Source organism: Nomascus leucogenys, chromosome 12 (genome assembly GCF_006542625.1).
Source record: "Nomascus leucogenys isolate Asia chromosome 12, Asia_NLE_v1, whole genome shotgun sequence".
NCBI lineage: Eukaryota > Metazoa > Chordata > Mammalia > Primates > Hylobatidae > Nomascus > Nomascus leucogenys.
Window position 1 is genome coordinate 75,410,584 of NC_044392.1, and position 17,591 is coordinate 75,428,174.

Here is a 17,591-nt window from a genome sequence, read left to right on the forward strand (position 1 = left end):
TTGTCTTGCCTGATTGCTCTGGCTAGGACTTCTATTGTTTCTATTTCAGAAGAAGAGGAAAATGATGCACAAAAACTGCCAAAGATTTGATTAAGTTTGCTTAATAATTTGGTCTCTAGAAGCAAAACACCTCCCAGAAAAGGGTTTGTTATCCCTAATTTCATAGCACTAGAAGACTTGTGAAATCCATGTACTTTGTACATAATTCATAATTTTAAAATGGCAGGGCTGCTGCATAATGAGGCCTCCCCCATGTGGGGACATCAGGTGGGCTGATGAAAGATGATGACCTCCACAAAGATGTCAAGACATGTATGGGATATGAAAGGGAAGCTTACATGGGTGGTCCTTAAGCTCCTTAAAGACAATAAAGTAATGGACGACGTGGGCTTCTTTTGGCTATGAATGAAAGTCTGTTTTAGGGACTGAGTGGAGGGACTGAGTGGTCTATTTGGAATTATGCTTGGCTGTCTGTAATCTTCTCATAGTGTAACATTTTTTCTCTGTACAAGCATTGTCTAAGTAAAAGATTATGTCATCAAAATGAATAGAATGCTACTCTGTAACACTGGAGGACACATAAAATGTGCAAAAGCATTTTCACAAAATGACATAAAGCCCGATTATCATTGTTTGGGGTTACATTAACTCCAAAAAGAAAATCCACAGCTTTGAATTTAAAATGATTTTGTCTAAATTAAAATCTTTTGTTTTAACTTTAGAAAGAGAAAAATCATCTTCCAAAACATAGAGCAAAGCTTAATTACCTAGGTCTCTACTATTCTACTTAGTTTATTTTGAAATGTCCATAGGGAGCAAATCCTCAGACATGAAAACCTCCTTTAGGTTCATGGCTGTGCAAAATATGGCTCTTACATTTTATGTATAAAGCATATATATATATATATATATATATGTATATATAAAATAAGTAATCTGGTACAAGGTATATCTACGCTATTAAATTTGCATGGAAGGACATTAGGAAAAAAATCATAAAAAGATCCTTAAGAGGATGATGATGAAAAAAAAGTTGAGAAACACTGCTATAGATGGGTTTGACCAAACTGTGACTTTTATGGAGCCCTTGAAGACAGTAACTTGTCCCACTTCAGATCTGATTCTGGTTCATTTCACTGAGATAGAGTACTGAATTGAGGTGAATCTAGGTAATTTGGGTAAAAATATGTTACAAACTCAAATTGGTGGATATAATTTGGAAACTATGTGTGAGGTAAATTATGTAGAAGTCAGTTTTTCCCTGACTCATGGAAATAATGACTTCCAGGGTAATTTTCTTTTTCCCCTTGATTTTGATGGCTTGGCATTGTAAGTCACATGAATTGCAGAAGGCTTTCAGAGCCCATTACAGTCATTAAATAATGAACACTCTTCAATCTCTCACCAATTCCATTAAGAATGACATCATCAATTTCTAAACCCAAAGGCATGAACCAGCCCTTTTTAATATTACAGAACAGTTTGTTGGTAGAGTTGGGATTCAAGGCTATTATTTTTATTTTAGGAGATTCACTCAGTTTCTTTTAATCATTTTATTAGCAAATATTTGTGAAACACAAAAAATGTAACAAATATAAATGTCAGGCGTATGAGGCAAAAGATTTAGAAGATAAAAAGAGAAATTCACTAGTCTAATAGAGAATGGAGAAACAATATAGAAATTCATGAGAATTTACTTTAGAATAAATTCATTTAGCAATCTGATAATCTAATCTAACCAAAAACAAAACAAAACATCTGGTCTTTATATAACATGTGTTCTCTTTGGGGCAGCAATATGTTCAATTCAAACTTCACAGAACTGGCTGGGTGTGGTGGCTCATGCCTGTAATCCCAGCATGTTGGGAGGCCAAGGCTGGTGGATCATTTGAGGTCAGGAGTTCGAGACCAGCCTGGCTAACACGGTGAAACCCCGTCTCTACTAATACTACAAAAAATTTAGCCAAGCATTATGGCGCATGCCTGTAGTCCCAGCTACTCGAGAGTCTGAGGCAGGAGCATCACTTGAACCCAGGAAGCAGAGGTTGCAGTGAGAGGAGATTGTGCCACCACACTCCAGCCTGGGTGACATAGTGAGACTCTCTCTCAAAAAAAAAGACAAAAAAAAACTTCACAGAACTAATCAGGAGTCTCACGGAAATAAGTAGGAAGGATGGTAAAGACAATTTACATTTATTTTGGAAAAACAGAATCTACTGATACTCAGGGGAAGAAAGAATCAACCATAGTAGTGAGTGGAAATGTGTGACAGGGTCAGATGTGGTGGCTTACACCTATAATCCTAGAGCATTGGGATGTCCAGGCAGGAGGATTGATTGAACCCAGAAGTTTGAGACAGGCTGGGAAACATAGTGAGATCCTGTTGTGACAAAAATACAAAATAAAAAAGTAAAAATTAGCTAGGCATGGTGGCACATGCCTGTAGTCCCAGCTTCCCAGGAGGCTGAGGCAGGAGGATCATTCAGCCAAGGAGGTTGAGGCTGCAGTGAACCAGGATCTCACCACTGTACTCCCGCCTGAGTGGCAGAGTGAGACCCTGCCTCAAAGAAAAAATAAAGTAATAGGTTGTATTACTATTGATCAATATCTACTTCCCCATCTTACCGAAGACAGACTTGGTCTTGTGACTTGCTTCAGCCAATGAAGGTTGGCAGATCTGATATGAATCACACCCAGTCAGAAGCTTTGACAGCTGGTTGAAACTTTGACACCCTCATTTCTTTGCAGCAATGCTTACAATTGATTCAGAAGGAGGCTGCTCCTTCAGGCTCGTCCTAGAATGAGAAGAGACGCAAAGTTGCAGTGAACCACGGGTGAGAAATGGACTTCAACTCTAGTAAGCTAATTGTGTTTGTTACTACAGCCTAGCCTTATCTGACTGTTACTGAAAGCTAGACTAGCAAGATATAAATGCATAAATGCAATTTTGATGAGGCTGATAAATGAAAACTGTGGAGAATCCTTACTTCCAGAGAAAACCAGCTTGATGGAACTCAATAGGAGAGGCAATGTTTATAGTCTAACGGTCCTTCAATAGATAAGGCAGTGCAATTATTGCTGGTTATATTTTATGTATATATATTTGTACATTTCTCTATTTAAGTTAGCAGAGAGAGGAATAAAACTAATCATTCAAAGGGGGAAGAAAAGTAATGGAGAGGGTTACTGATTGCTTTATTATTTTTCAACCTCTCAATGTAGTTCATATTAATTTGCTTCCCTTAGAAAGTGGGTAGTTTCAATAGTTTTAGGGAAGGAAAAGCCTAACACAATTTATTTGCCTGTGACCTCAGGGTAGGGTTTTTCTATCATTTTCCCATAATTTCTTCCAGTGCTCTAACTTACTATTTCCGTTCTGCCACATGAATGATACTGTTTTTTGCCTTTTACCTTCTTTCCCTTGAGTGTGACTGCTATCACTACACTAGCACCTCTTTAATGCTCTTGATTCATGGAGGAGAAAGAACCAACCCAAGTAAAATGATGAAGATTAATAGCTAACATTTTTAAAGCACTCACAATGATCAGACACTGTTGTAAGAGTTTCCCATGGATTATCTCATTTAAATCCTCATAACAAGCCTGTTAGGTAGGTACTATTATTAGCCCCATTTATCACTATAGGAAACAGACACAGAGAGGTTAAGCAATTTGTTTAAAATCATTACAATGAGTGGAAAAGCCTAGATTTATGAACCTAGAAAGTTAGAATTTAGAGCCATAAAGCATTTCTTTTTCTTACCAGCTCTGAGTCTGCCACTAATAAGTGGTGCAAATTTGGGAAGTTTTTCAAGTCTCTGGGCTTCAGTTTTTCATGGTTCCAGCAAAAGGGATTGACTAGGGAAGTAAAACTCTATATATGGACCAGTAAATGAATGCATTTAAATCATTTTTATGATTTGGTATGACCAAAACTGTGTGACCTCTGGCAAGTGTCTTAACCTTTCTGAATCTGTTTCCTTATGTGTAAATGCTCAGTAATACCTATCTCAGAGGTTTGTTGTCATGTTTAAGTGAGATTATATAAATTGGTGTTTTTGCTAATTTTAAAGAATACAAATGTAAGCAATTATCACTGTGTAAATGATACTATTTATCCATTCTTTCTTTGAGCCATCCGTTCATCTACCCATCAAATAAATACATATTTATTAAATGCCATTTGCAAAGGTGAAAATTATAGTCCCCTCTTTAAGGAGATCACAATCTAAGTGGGAGACAGATACACAAGCAACTAGCACACAAGGTGATACATGCACATGGGAGGCAGGTTTGGAACACAATTAGTTTTTCTGAATGACATAAAGTAGGCTGATGCAGTGAGAGAGGCTTCACATAGGAGGCAGAAGTTAAAATGAGATCCAAAGATGTAAATCATATAAAGTGTATGTTCACGTGGGTGTCGGACAGTGGGGGATACTCCAGGAGAGAAATAGATTAGGCAAAGACACAGAACTGTGGGATAGCAAAGCTTATTTGAGGACTTACAAGTAGGTTGTGAAGCTTAGAATGTAAACTTAAAGGGTGGGGGAGGTGGAGCTAGAGCCTCAAGGGTCTTGTATCCTGTGTCGGAGAGGTTAGATTCTGTCCCACAGGAGATGAGAATCTACAGGAGAATTTTACTTATTTTATTTTATTTTATTATTTATTATTTGAGACAGTCTCACTCTGTTGCCCAGGCTGGAGTGCTGTGGCACTGTCTCGGCTCACCGCAACCTCCGCCTCCTGGGTTCAAGCGATTCTCCTGCTTCAGCCTCCCGAGTAGCTGGGATTGCAGGCGCCCGCCATGAGGCCCAGCTAATTTTTGTATTTTTGGTAGAGACAGGGTTTCGTCATGTTGGCTAGGCTGATCTTGAACTCCTGACCTCAAGTGATCTGCGCTCCTCGGCCTCCCAAAATGCTGGGATTACAGGCATGAGTCACTGCGCCCAGCCTACAGAATTTTAATGGAAGGAATGTGATTATATTCACACACGGAAAATACCAGCAGTGCTGTGGAGGATAGAGTTGCAGGAATGAGATGACGAGAGGCAAATTGATGGCAGGAGGCACCTCTCCTGCTCACTGTGTGAAGCCTCGAGCAGCGAATTGGCCATGAATATTTCTGAAACAGCAGCCACGAGAAAGCTCGAGTCTGTGCGGGGTACCGGGTGGGAAGAGAAAGGGATTATAGGGACAAGTGTCCATCACCGGTGCTTCCCTTGGTACCAGCTTAGCGCTGAACAGTGGAGAGTGCAGACTGTGTATGGGTGAATTCCCAAGAACAATACAATGACAACACAACCCAATAACAACCTTGCCATACACACTCTGCACCCTCCACTGTTCAGCTCTAAACTGGTACCAAGGGAAGCACCTGTAATGACTGGGTAGTTACATAAAACTGATGTTACTTTGACCATTATATTCATTCTCTTGTCCTTTTAAAGCCAACTCCAAGCAGAACTAACTTCAAACTGTAGCAAAATTGCCATGTGTGTTTTTTTTCCTTTGTTCCCTTCTGTTTTCTGATGGAAGCATCAGAAGGTAGGAACGTCAGAGGCCTGGATAATCCAAGAATTCTTTAATTAATTTCTAACCCTCCCCCTCCATTGACCAGAATAAGTAAAGACAGATATCCAAGGGCATAATATTTATATATCTTTTCATATATATAAATATATGTATATGTCTTTCCACATACATAAATTAAAATTAACACTTGTTCTCAAAATTTGTGTTATATTAATACGGAATAACGTAGAATATCATAAGGGTGCCAACTCTGGAACCAGGCTGTCTGGTTTCAAGTCTTGGCTCAACCTTGGACAAGCTACTTAACCTCTCCATGCCTCAGTTTCTTTAACTATAAAATAGAGAAAATTATAGTTCTTAAAAGTTCAAAGAGTTTTGAAGGGTTTGATGAATATTAAAGGCTTAGAACAGGGTCTGGACTATCAAAATAGCTTAATTGATGTTAAGTATTATTGTTACTAGCCATGATTAATCTTCCTGCTGAGGAAGCAAGTTTGCCTGTCCAGGGGTATTTCTAAAGACAGGAGTGTAGAATTTAAATATCAGGCAAGCAAGAGGCTTGTTCTTACTCAGCATAGAGTTGAATACAGCCAGAGAACAGTGAGAGAGAGAACCTTAGAATTGGAAGGTCATGAATTGCTTTTAGACTCATCTTTCTAATTACAATTTCTGCATGCTAGATATTTGCAAACTACTCTCCTCCAGTAGAGCTGATTCTGGTGGTGGTGTCCTATTCTCTGTTCTCATCGTTCCCCAGGTATCAACTAGCCCTGAGTCTGACCCCCTCTGACTTATACGATCACTGGTACAGACGTGCTTTACAAGTGTTAGAACTTCTGGGTCCTCAGCATTGGCTAAAAGCCATAGCACAGGGGGTATCTGTGCTGCCTATAAATAGAGCTATGTCTGGGTTGGTGCCAACTCCTCCTGTACCAGAAATACTTAATAATCTCTTGGCTGATGGTTTCAAACTGACTTCCTAGCAGAATGGCAACAATCAGCATCTTCAGCTTTAACTTTATTCTAGATTGCTAAGTCTTTGAACATAGGAGCTGGTTTTTAGTAAAAGAATGAACAGATACATGGATGCAGTAGGAATTCCCTTTACTTAATTCACAAAGGATAAAAAGAGAGCAATGGAAGAAAATGGCCGGTGAATTTGATTTCAAAAAACATAAATTTAAAACACAGTATAAAAAATCATAAGCAATGTTACAACACAGATGACAAATTTGAAAAATTTTATGAGGAAAAATAAAGAAATTAATTTCATTGAAGTATAAATGACACATAAATCAATAAGGAAAATATTGAAATTGGAGCAAGAATGAGAAGAGATAATTCTAGGCAGAGATAATTAAAATCAATAAACATGACAGGTTTTCACCTTCACTAATAATCACATAAACATAAATAATTAAGATATATTATTTTTGGCCTGTGACATTAGTAATGATTGAAATAGGTAATAATTCTGACAAGGTTACTGTAACATTGATTCCATTTTGCATTGTCTAACTAGTACAATGCTTCAGAAACAGAATTTGACAGTATGTTAGAAAGGGACTTAGAAAACTCCATATCCTTTGATCCAGTAATTTTAGTTCTAGAAATCTCCCCCATAGAATCAGAGATTTTTGTACAGATACGTTTACTACAGTATTGTTATATAGCAAATAAACCCAGTACCGTCATCATCATCAACAACAACAACAAATAATAATACCAAAACAAAAACCTGGGAAAACCTGGGAAAAAGTATTCCTAATGAGTTAAAAATAGGGAATGATCAAATAAATTATAGTTTACTTGTATGGTAGAATAAAAAAAACCCCACCATATTTTTAAGGCAGCCATCATTAATCAGGTTTAGAAATAATATTTAACAACATGAAAATGCATGTATGTATACATCACATTTATATATATTATATATGATGGACTTATACAAAGCTGTTATTTGGAAGAACTTTTATTAATCTAGGGACATATATGTGCACATATGTCATTATATATGCAAGTATAATACATAATTTTACCATAATACATTATAAAATATATAAAATTACATGTGTATTATAAAGTACATTTTGTAAAAATAGGATAAAAGTATTATAATACATAATTATATTACAATAAAATACTTATATTTTATAAAGTACATCTATACATACATAAACACATATATACATACTGTAGAAACTAAAGACCGGAAGAAAACCAATGAAAATTTTGATAGTAGCTATTGCTCGCTAATAGGGAAAAAAGGGTTGCAAGCAACTAAAAAGAGCAAGAAAATTCCTGCTACAGAGATGTGATTTATACAGCATTTTTGCATAGTTTTCATGTTGAGTCTCATTACAATCCTACGGGTAAGTGCAGGCAGGTATTATTTCTCCTCTTTATAGAAAAGATGCTGAGGCTCAGGGAGATGCTTGGTTTAGTCAAGGTCACAAGGCTAATAATGAAAAGCTGAGCTGAAATTTGAACCTGGGTCATTTGACGCCATGTCTGGAGCTACCTTCACTAAACTAAGGTGACTGTAAGATCACATGGCTAGAAAATCTACAGATACAGAAAGGCCAGGAAATGGTGGAACCTACAGTTCTAATTCCTGAAAGTCTCATGGGCATTAGCAAGAAATAGAAAATGTGTACTGAGAGTCTAGATTGTAGTTATATGCAGATGAAATGTTCTACAGGCATAAAGGAAATTATTTGTTATTGAAAACATTATAGTGTACTGGCTAAATTGGAGAACCTTTTTCATGAGTCATTCCTGAGAACTTTGAAGGAAAGTAAATGGGTATTACCTCATTCTACACAAAGGGAAACAAATTCATAAATAAGGGAAGAATACTCTTTATACTCTCACACACTAAAACAGTAGACAAGCAGCCATCATTAATCATGTTTAGAAATAATGTTTAACAGCATGAAAATGCATGTATGTATACATCATACTTATTATATATTATACATGATGGACTTATACTACATTCTACACAAAGGGAAACAAACTCATAAATAAGGGAAGAATACCCTTTACACTCTCACACATTAAACAGTAGACAAGAGTAAGATAAATATCATATTCCAGTCTTCCTGTGTCATGTACTGGCTTCATTTCTAGCACGCTGAAGAGGGTGTGTTACTGAGGAGGTACTCGTGACTGGTTTAGGGGTGAGTGCATATGGGCTGCTCGCTGAGATGCCTGCCTCTCTATTTCAAGTTATTTATTTTCATATTCTATTTTATGGTCTCAAATAAGAGCTTGAACAGTCTTAGTCAAGAGTCTTGGAATCAGAAAAATGAGCATCAGAGTAATTTCATACACACTAGGAAGCCACAGTGCATAACCTTCACTCCTATCTGAAAAAATGATACTCTGGTTGGTACAGGAAGCTTTGTGAGTCAGTATCTCCTGCATGCCAGTTATTCTTATCTCTTAGAATCAGATTTATTTTAGTTCATCAATAAGTTCTCTTTTATATAATTTACTCTTTCATCTTAAGTAATTACCTACTTAATCAAGCTCTAAAAGTTTTCCCTCAGTTTTCTAAGTTTGCCTGGCTAGAGTGTTTTTCTTTCTGACTTTTCTAAATATTTTTCTTAATTTACCAAATCGCTTTGCATAGAAAAATCTTGTGTTCATTATTCTTTTTGTTAAAAAAATTGTATTTTTTGAGATGGAGTCTTACTTTATTGCCCAGGCTGCAGTACACTGGCACAACCTCAGCTCACTGCAACCTCTGCCTCCCGGGTTCAAGTGATTCTCCTGCCTCAGCCTCCTGAGTAGCTGGGATTGCAGGTGTGTGCCACCACGTCCAGCTAATTTTCGTATTTTTAATAGAGACAGAGTTTTCCCATGTTGGCCAGGCTGGTCTTGAACTCCTGACCTCAAGTGATTTGCCTGCCTTGGCCTCCCAAAGTGTTAGGATTATAGGCGTGAGCCACCGCGCCTGGCTGATTATTCTTAAAATGTAAAATACTATATTAATTTATTTTGTGCTTGTTTCTACCTTTGTGCTATGATATATTGATAAACATTCTGCACAAAGGCACTAGTAAATATTAATAACTGATTAGAGATTATAATTTATGCAAATATGGAATACTGTCTACTATCAGTATTTTGGTATTCTGTACACTATAAAAAAGAAATGTTTCTTAAGTTCTGATAGCTCTTATCAACATTAAAATCATAACCCAAGATGACCCAAAAGTAGATAGATAGGTTCATCTTCAATTACGCCTTTACTGGTCTTCTTCACCTCATGCCTTGTTATTTAATTCCTCCATTTGTGCCTTACACAAATGGGAAGGATTTATTGTCTGGGTTAGACTACTGTACATAGCAATGTGCTAGGTGATAAAAGGGTAACAAAAGCATATACCACGACTGAAAAATAAGACCAGTTTTTGTACGTACCTACAGAATGTAAGTGCATTGTGTTAGGCACTTTGAATAGTTCTGTGGCTTTAATAGGCTTGTAATATACTTAGGGAAAGAAACAAAACATTTATTTTAAATTAAATAGCAATATAAAATAGTGATCAAGACTATGCAACATGTAAAAACATATACTGGAGGGGAGCTTGATTTCAACTGGGGAGAAATTGCTGCATGGTAGAGTCATCAAGAAAGTTTTCACCCTTCTATGAAAAGAGTGACAGTGCAATGTAGTGGGTAATAGAATCAGCTTTGGAGCAAGATAGGCCTGGGTTTGAATCTTGGTTTTGTGATCTTGAGCAAGTTATTTTACCTCTGAGTTTTGATTGTCTTTGACTCAACTGGCTTAATAAAACTTATTTTGTAGATATGTTGGAAGAATTAGGTAAACAAATGCATGAAAAGCATTCAGCTAAGTTCCTGGAACATGCTCAATAAAGTAGCTGCTATTAATTAAACAGGAGCTTGAATGATGTATTGTATTTCCATAGTGAGGAGTCGGGGCAGAGGGAAAAGGGGAGACAGGGCAGAAAAAAATGCAGAAGATCTTGCTGGTGGAACAAAGACGTGCTCAAGGTTGAGAAGGTCTGAATATGCAGCTATGTTTAAGGAGAATATAAGTGAACCATATTGAAGGTTTCCTGGGGAGGGGGCTGTGGATATTATGCCATTTGTCTTTAATAGAGGCAGTTTGCTTCAGATGACAAATGACTTGACCTTAACAGGTGGCTTGGCAAATTCTGAGATGTTGCTTTTTGGCAAGGTAAAGATCCTGTATTTATTTCATTTCTTGCTTCACGGTACCTTGGAGTGTCTTACACATTATATAGCTCTTTAATATCACAGCTGTGAGGTAGGAAGGGCTGTGGGAAGAAAATGCCTGACATGGACTGAATGACTCACAGCAGGTGAGTGTGCTGTGCAGATGGGCCTGACTTCCAGGCTTTCTCCTTCCCAGAGCCTCTCTGTGAAAGCTCATGTGGCCAATCTCGGCATTTCTCATTAGGCATCTCTTCTGGGGGAGAGAGAAAGGAAGGGGAGAGAGAAAGGAAGAGAAGAGAGCACTGTTAGGTCTTAAGCAAGAGACTTCAAAGTCTTTTCCAAATGAGTCATGCAAACAGTTTTGCTTAACGTATATGGAATATGAATCTGTAATTATGAAAACACTTACACAAAACTTCCACAATAGCAAAGCATCAATAAGCAGGTGTTTCCTGTGTTTACAAAAAGGGCTCATCCCACTTGTAAAGTGTTTATTTTTATAATATGTTTCGTGTTAGACTTATGCTTTTCTTTGGACAGCTAATAGCTGTTTCTCCCTTTCCTCTGATGAATGTCTAGGTGAGCAGAGATGGAAAACATCTTATGAAACAATATAAACTTTGGAGAACATTTGTATTTACCTAAGTCATGAAGCCAAAGCAAAAAAGAACTCAGTGGATTTGCTTCAGTTTTGTGAGCAGGGAAAGAACATTGATTAAAGGGAAATTTTTCATGCATTATCATGGAATTGAAGAACTTGGACTGGAAAGAATGCTCAGGGATTGTCTAGCTGATGCTTTATTGTTATGAAAGAGAGCTGAAGCCAAGAGAACATGTCAGTGATTCGCAAGCTTGGCTACATATTGGAATCACCTGTGGAGATTTAACAACCACTACTGCCTGGGCCCCATCTCTAGGGTCTCTAATGTAATTGGTTTGGGGTGTATCTAGGACATCTGGAGCTATAAAACATCTGTAGGTGATTCTGTGTAGCTCAAGATTGAAGACCACTGTTTTAAGTGAGATGTATAATACCACTTATACTAATGTACCAATATGCTATTAATAACATATCAATACGGACATGAAGATTTATAAGCAGGGGCCCAAATTGCTAAATCTGAAGCTCTTTCCTCAAGCCTCCAAACTTCTTTCTTCTTTCTTTTTGCTCCTCTTCCTATTTACCTTTCGCAACCCACAGCTTTTGATTCTACTCTCTCTTAACTATCAAAATAAGTTATCAGAAAAGGAGTCAATAAAAACATCATTCTGAAATGTAACTGACTAATCTGTAATACCTCTCCTAGGTGTACTGTATTTGTATTTTAACCAGAAACAAAGGCCCTGCTAGAAAAACTCTTTATGAGCCAGGCGTGGTGGCTCATACCTGTAATCCTAGCACTTTGGGAGGCCGAGGCAGGCGGATCATGAGGTCAGGAGATAGAGACCAGCCTGGCCAACACGGTGAAATGCCGTCTTTACTAAAAATACAAAAATTAGCTGGGTATGGTGGCGTGTGCCTGTAATCCCAGCTACTTGGGAGGCTGAGGCAGGAGAATCACTTGAACCCGGGAGGCAGAGATTGCAATGAGCCAAGATCACACCACTGCACTCCAGCCTGGCAACAGAGCGAGACTCCATCTCAGAAAACAACAACAACAAAAAAACCTTCAAAATAAGCTTGAAATAATAACCTATAGGCTGTTACTTACTGTCTGCAAAGAGACAACCTGGTTTTCTTTATCAAATAGACTTGTTGGCTCATCCAGGAGAGCATCAGGGTCTTTAGTTGAAAACAGCTGGCTATTCAAACTTATTGAGAAATTGGTATCTGAAATTAGATGTCAATAACACTCCAATTGCAAAGACTAAGACTCTTTCTACTCATTGTGGATGTTTCCTCATTATTCCCAACCCCTCTGTAAATATTAGGAGACAAATCAGAGTTTTTTTCCTCAAACAAAACTAAAGTATGTCTGGCTGTGCTTGGACAAAGTGTCTCTTCATGGGATAGGGAATCTGGGAAACAGCATGAATTCTGCTAGCCCCTACCTCTATCTTAATCTAAGAACTCTGTTTATGTCTCCACTGCGTTGTTCTTAGTGTTTGTCTTTACCCTGATTCTGTCTTTCCATAAGGTTGCATTTAAGAAATTGGACAATTATGAATACATATTTCTTTCATGAGCCTTACAGAAGGTAAGAAGTCTAAACACCAATTTGTTATTAGTTGGCATTCCTACTGTCACTATGTTATAGATTTTCTTCTCTAGGATGATAGCATGTTGAATTTTTAAATAGTAGGATTATAGTTATTTGTGGAAATTATCTGTTAGAAACATGCTTTTATTATGTTACAGTTAGTAAGGTATGGAAAGAGAGGAGCAAGGATATAAAAGAGCAAATAAATGGATCATGAGGATTTATTCTGTGCTTAAGAACTTTATGAGCTGGTGTGGTAGCTCACGCCTGTAATCCCAGCACTTTGGGAGGCTTAGGCAGGAGGATCACTTGAGGCCAGGAGTTCGAGACCAGCCTGGGCAACATATGGAGACCTTGTCTCCACAAAAAGTTAAAAAATTTGCTGGGCATGGTGGTGCCTGCCTGTAGTCCCAGTTATTCAGGAGGCTGAAGCAGGAGAATCACTTGAACCCAGGAGTTTAAGGCTGCAGTGTGCTATGATACACCACTGCATTCCAGCCTGGGTGACAGAGTGAGACCCTGTCTATAAAAAATAAATAAATATATACAATAAAAACACTTTATGCCTGACTTTAAGATTTGGCCATGATTAAGTAGCTTATGTTAGACTTGTCCACCCACCAAAACATATATAAAATATGGAAAAAATTTAAACGAGTGTTTGCAGAAAGTGAGCAGCAACTAATGCAAGGCTGATATCCGTGAGATAAGGAAAACATATGACCTACACCCTGCCTTCACTCTGGATTTCTCCCAAAGAGCAATTTTCAAACCACTGTATGGGAGCATACAGCCCTAGCAGAAAGCAAAATTCTTGCTCTCAGGGAAAACAGAGACTGGTTTTAGGAGTTACAATGGTGACTGGGATTTGAGGGGTAGGGTATTAGGAGAGAGTTACAGAGAAGTGGCTCCAAAAATCTGCATAAAAATTCACATTGGGTCTTTGATGCATAAAATTGTGTATTCACATAATGAGATTTCAGGAGATATAGCAGAGAAAGGATGTGGGGTACTGAGAGATAAGCAGAGATTTCAGAAATTGCACAACTCTGGGGAGACAATGATGTTTGGGTCCAGCTAATGAATACCTTGGGCCTGTTGTTGATGTTACTATGGTAGTATCACATCTTAGAAGTAAGGAGCACGCTAGGAGTAAGGGTTAGACTCTAGGAATAAGGGAAAAAGTGAAATAGACCCACTCTAACAAAGACTAAAGTCAAACTGTGGCAGGATAAGGGTGATTTTTCATAATTTAATTGCCTGCTAGATAAAAACTTAATCTCTAGAGGAAGATAACACATTCCACAGCATCTATGGTGTATCATTTATAATGTCAAGCACATAATAAGCAAGTATTAGATATGCAAACAAGCAGGAAAAGCAACTAATAATCAAGAGAGAAGACAGTAAATAAAGGCAAACTCAGAGATGATATAAATATGTGATTCGGTAAATAGAGTACAAAAATAACTGCGATTAATATATTAAAAAGATAGTCAAAATCAATAAAAAGATGGAATACTTCAACAGAAAATTAAAATTTATTAAAATAACATGATAGAAATTCTGAGCTTGCAAAATGCAATATTTGAAATTAATCTCTTCATGCTTGATAACTGACTCACAAGTCTGGACTCTCATTGCAATAATATTTATCTGCCACATAGAATAAAATCTGGGATGTGAATAGAGAAAAGAGTAAGTACAGGCTAATGAAAGACAATGAAAAAGAAGAGACTGAAGTTGCATATGCAAAACAGAAAGTTTTTTTCTGAACTGTACTGATTTGACCAATAAGATGAGAAAATTACAAAAATGACGTTCAAAATGACCTAGTAGTACATATTTAGTCTGTGAATTCATTTGCTAGGACTTCTGTAAAAAAGTAACACAAACTGGGTAGCTTAAACCAGGAGTCCCCAACTCCTGGGCTATAGACTGGTAACTGTTTGTGGCCTGTTAGGAACTGGGCTGCACAGTAGGAGGTGAGAGGTGGGTGAGTGAGTAGAGCTTCATTTGTATGTACAGCTGCTCCCCATCACTTGCATTACCACCTGAGCTCCACCTCCTGTTAGATCAGCAGTGGCATTAGATACTCATAGAAGTGTGAACTCTATTGTGAACCATGTATGCAAGGGATCTAGGTTGTATGCTCCTTATGAAAATCTAATGCCTGATGATCTGTCACTGTCTCCCATCACTCACAGATGGGACTGACTAGTTGCATGAAAACAAGCTCAGGGCTCCCACTGATTCTACATTATGGTGATTTGTATAATTATTTCATTATGTATTACAATGTAATAGTAACAGGAATAAAGTGTACAATAAATGTAATGTACTTGAATCATCCTGAAGCCAACTCCCATGCCTGGCTGTGGAAAAATTATCTTCCACAAAACTGGTCCCTGGTGCCAAAAAGGTTGGGAATAAACTGGCTTAAACAACAGAAATTTATTGTCTAACAGTTCTGGAGGTATCAGGTATCAGTAGGGTTGGTTACAACCTAGGGGGTGAGGCAGAAATCAGTTCCATGCATCCCTTTAGTTTCTGGTGTGTTTTGGCAATCTTTTGGCATTCTTTGGCTCTGTTGCATTACCCTAATCTCTGTCTTCATCTTTACATGGAGTTCTCTCTTTGAGCATGTCAGTGTCTTTTTATTTTTTTTGCCCAGATTTACTGGAATTAGGTTACTGTTGCTTTCAGTGGAAAGACCTAGGCCTTTGAGACTTCAGTAGGTTTGCTAATACAGTTGATTGTTGAACAACATGGGTTTAAACTGTGTAGGTCCACTTATATGTGGATTTCCTTTCACCTCTGCTATCTCTGAGGCAGCAAGAATAGCCCCTTCTCTTCCTCCTTTCCTCAGGCTACTCAACATGAGGATGATGAGGATGAAGACCTTTATGAAGATCCACTTCCACTTAATGAACCGTAAATGTGTTTTCTCTTCCTTATGATTTCCTTAATAACATTTTCTTTTCTCTAGCTTACTTTATTGTAAGAATACAACATATAATACATGGAAAATGTAAAATATATGTTAACTGTTCATGTTATCAGTAAGACTTTCTGTCAACAGTAAGCTATTAGTAGTTAAGTTTTGGGGGAGTCAAAAGTTGTATGTGAATTTTTGACTGTGTGGGAGGTCAGCACTCCTAACCTCACATTGTTCAAAGACCAACTCTAGACAGAATGGAGTGAAACTTGGAGATCCAGATGGATAAATAATCTATTTATTTATTTATTTGAGACAGGTTCTCATTCTATTGCCCAGCTGGGAGTATAGTGGCATTATCATGGCTCACTCTCACTGTAGCCTTGATCTTCTGAGATCAAGCAATCCTCCTGTCTCAGTCTCCCAAGTAGCTGGGACTACAGGTGGGCACCAACACGCCCAGCTAATTTTTGTATTTTTTCTGGAGACAGAGTCTCCCTATGTTTCCCAGGCTGGTCTCAAATCCCTGGGCTCAGGTGATTGCCTCACCTTGGCCTCTCAAAGTGCTGGGATTACAGGTGTGAGCCACTGCACCTGGTCCATTTATTTATCTTTTGGTAGTCAAAAAAAATGAATAGCAAGCAGTCTGAAATGCGCCACAGGAAAAGATGGTAGAATTAAGAGGAGGACTGATTTTTGGGATAACAATGGAGGATAGGCCTGGCTTCAGAGTCTAGTTATTGGGCTGGATCCTAAATTAAGGACACTCTAAAATCTTTCTCCTTATTTAGATTCCCTAATTTGGTCACATGAATTAGCTATAATTGCAGGTTGGTCTCTACTGTAGTTTGATGCTAATCTATGCTTACACTTGTAGAGACACTGAAATAACAGCATGCCAAGAAGATGACATTCACATTCACATCCTGACCCCGTAGCTATAATTGGACCTCTAGATCTCCTACTTCAGAAAGTATATCAAAATACAAGTGAAAAGTGTTTTTGAAAAAAAAAAAAAAAAAAAAAAAAACCTTGGGCTTATTTAAATTCTTTGTGGAATAAAGAATTTAACCTTTTCCAAAGAGAGATCTGGCCTTTGCCCTCAGCTTCTGGGAGGTAATCTCTATGTTCTTGCAATGTCATACCTGATAGGAGTGTCTTATTTGGGAATTTAGGCTATGCCACACAGCCTAACAGTGCAATTTATGATGGAAGTTTTGAGTCATGTCAACCAAAATTAAGGCTGCTGAGGCAGAAATAATTTGACAAAAGTTTGCTGGAAGCCAACTGTGAGGACTGACCTGGGAAAACACACCAAAAAAGTTGGGCATATTCCACAGTCCACTATTAGTTGGAAGGCTTTTACAGGAAAGTTTAGAAGAAAGGAGGAGAACTCCTCACACCAGAATTGTCCTTTTCATTGCAGGGTGCAATACAGAGATTATAATCATTGGCTACAGATTACAACATACAAGCTAAAATGTTCTACATGCAAGACAGCCAGTAAAAGTTCATGACTCAGAAACAAATCAGTGTTCTTTTCAGTGTTTGTAGGTAACGTATTAATTAGTATGTCAACAATTTGAGGAACTCCCGACAAGATTTGAGGAACTCACGACAGGATTCTTTAGTCAGAGTCAGAATGCAAGCCTTTCAACCTAACCTAACCTGCATCCTACACTGTCATCATAAGTATAACAGCA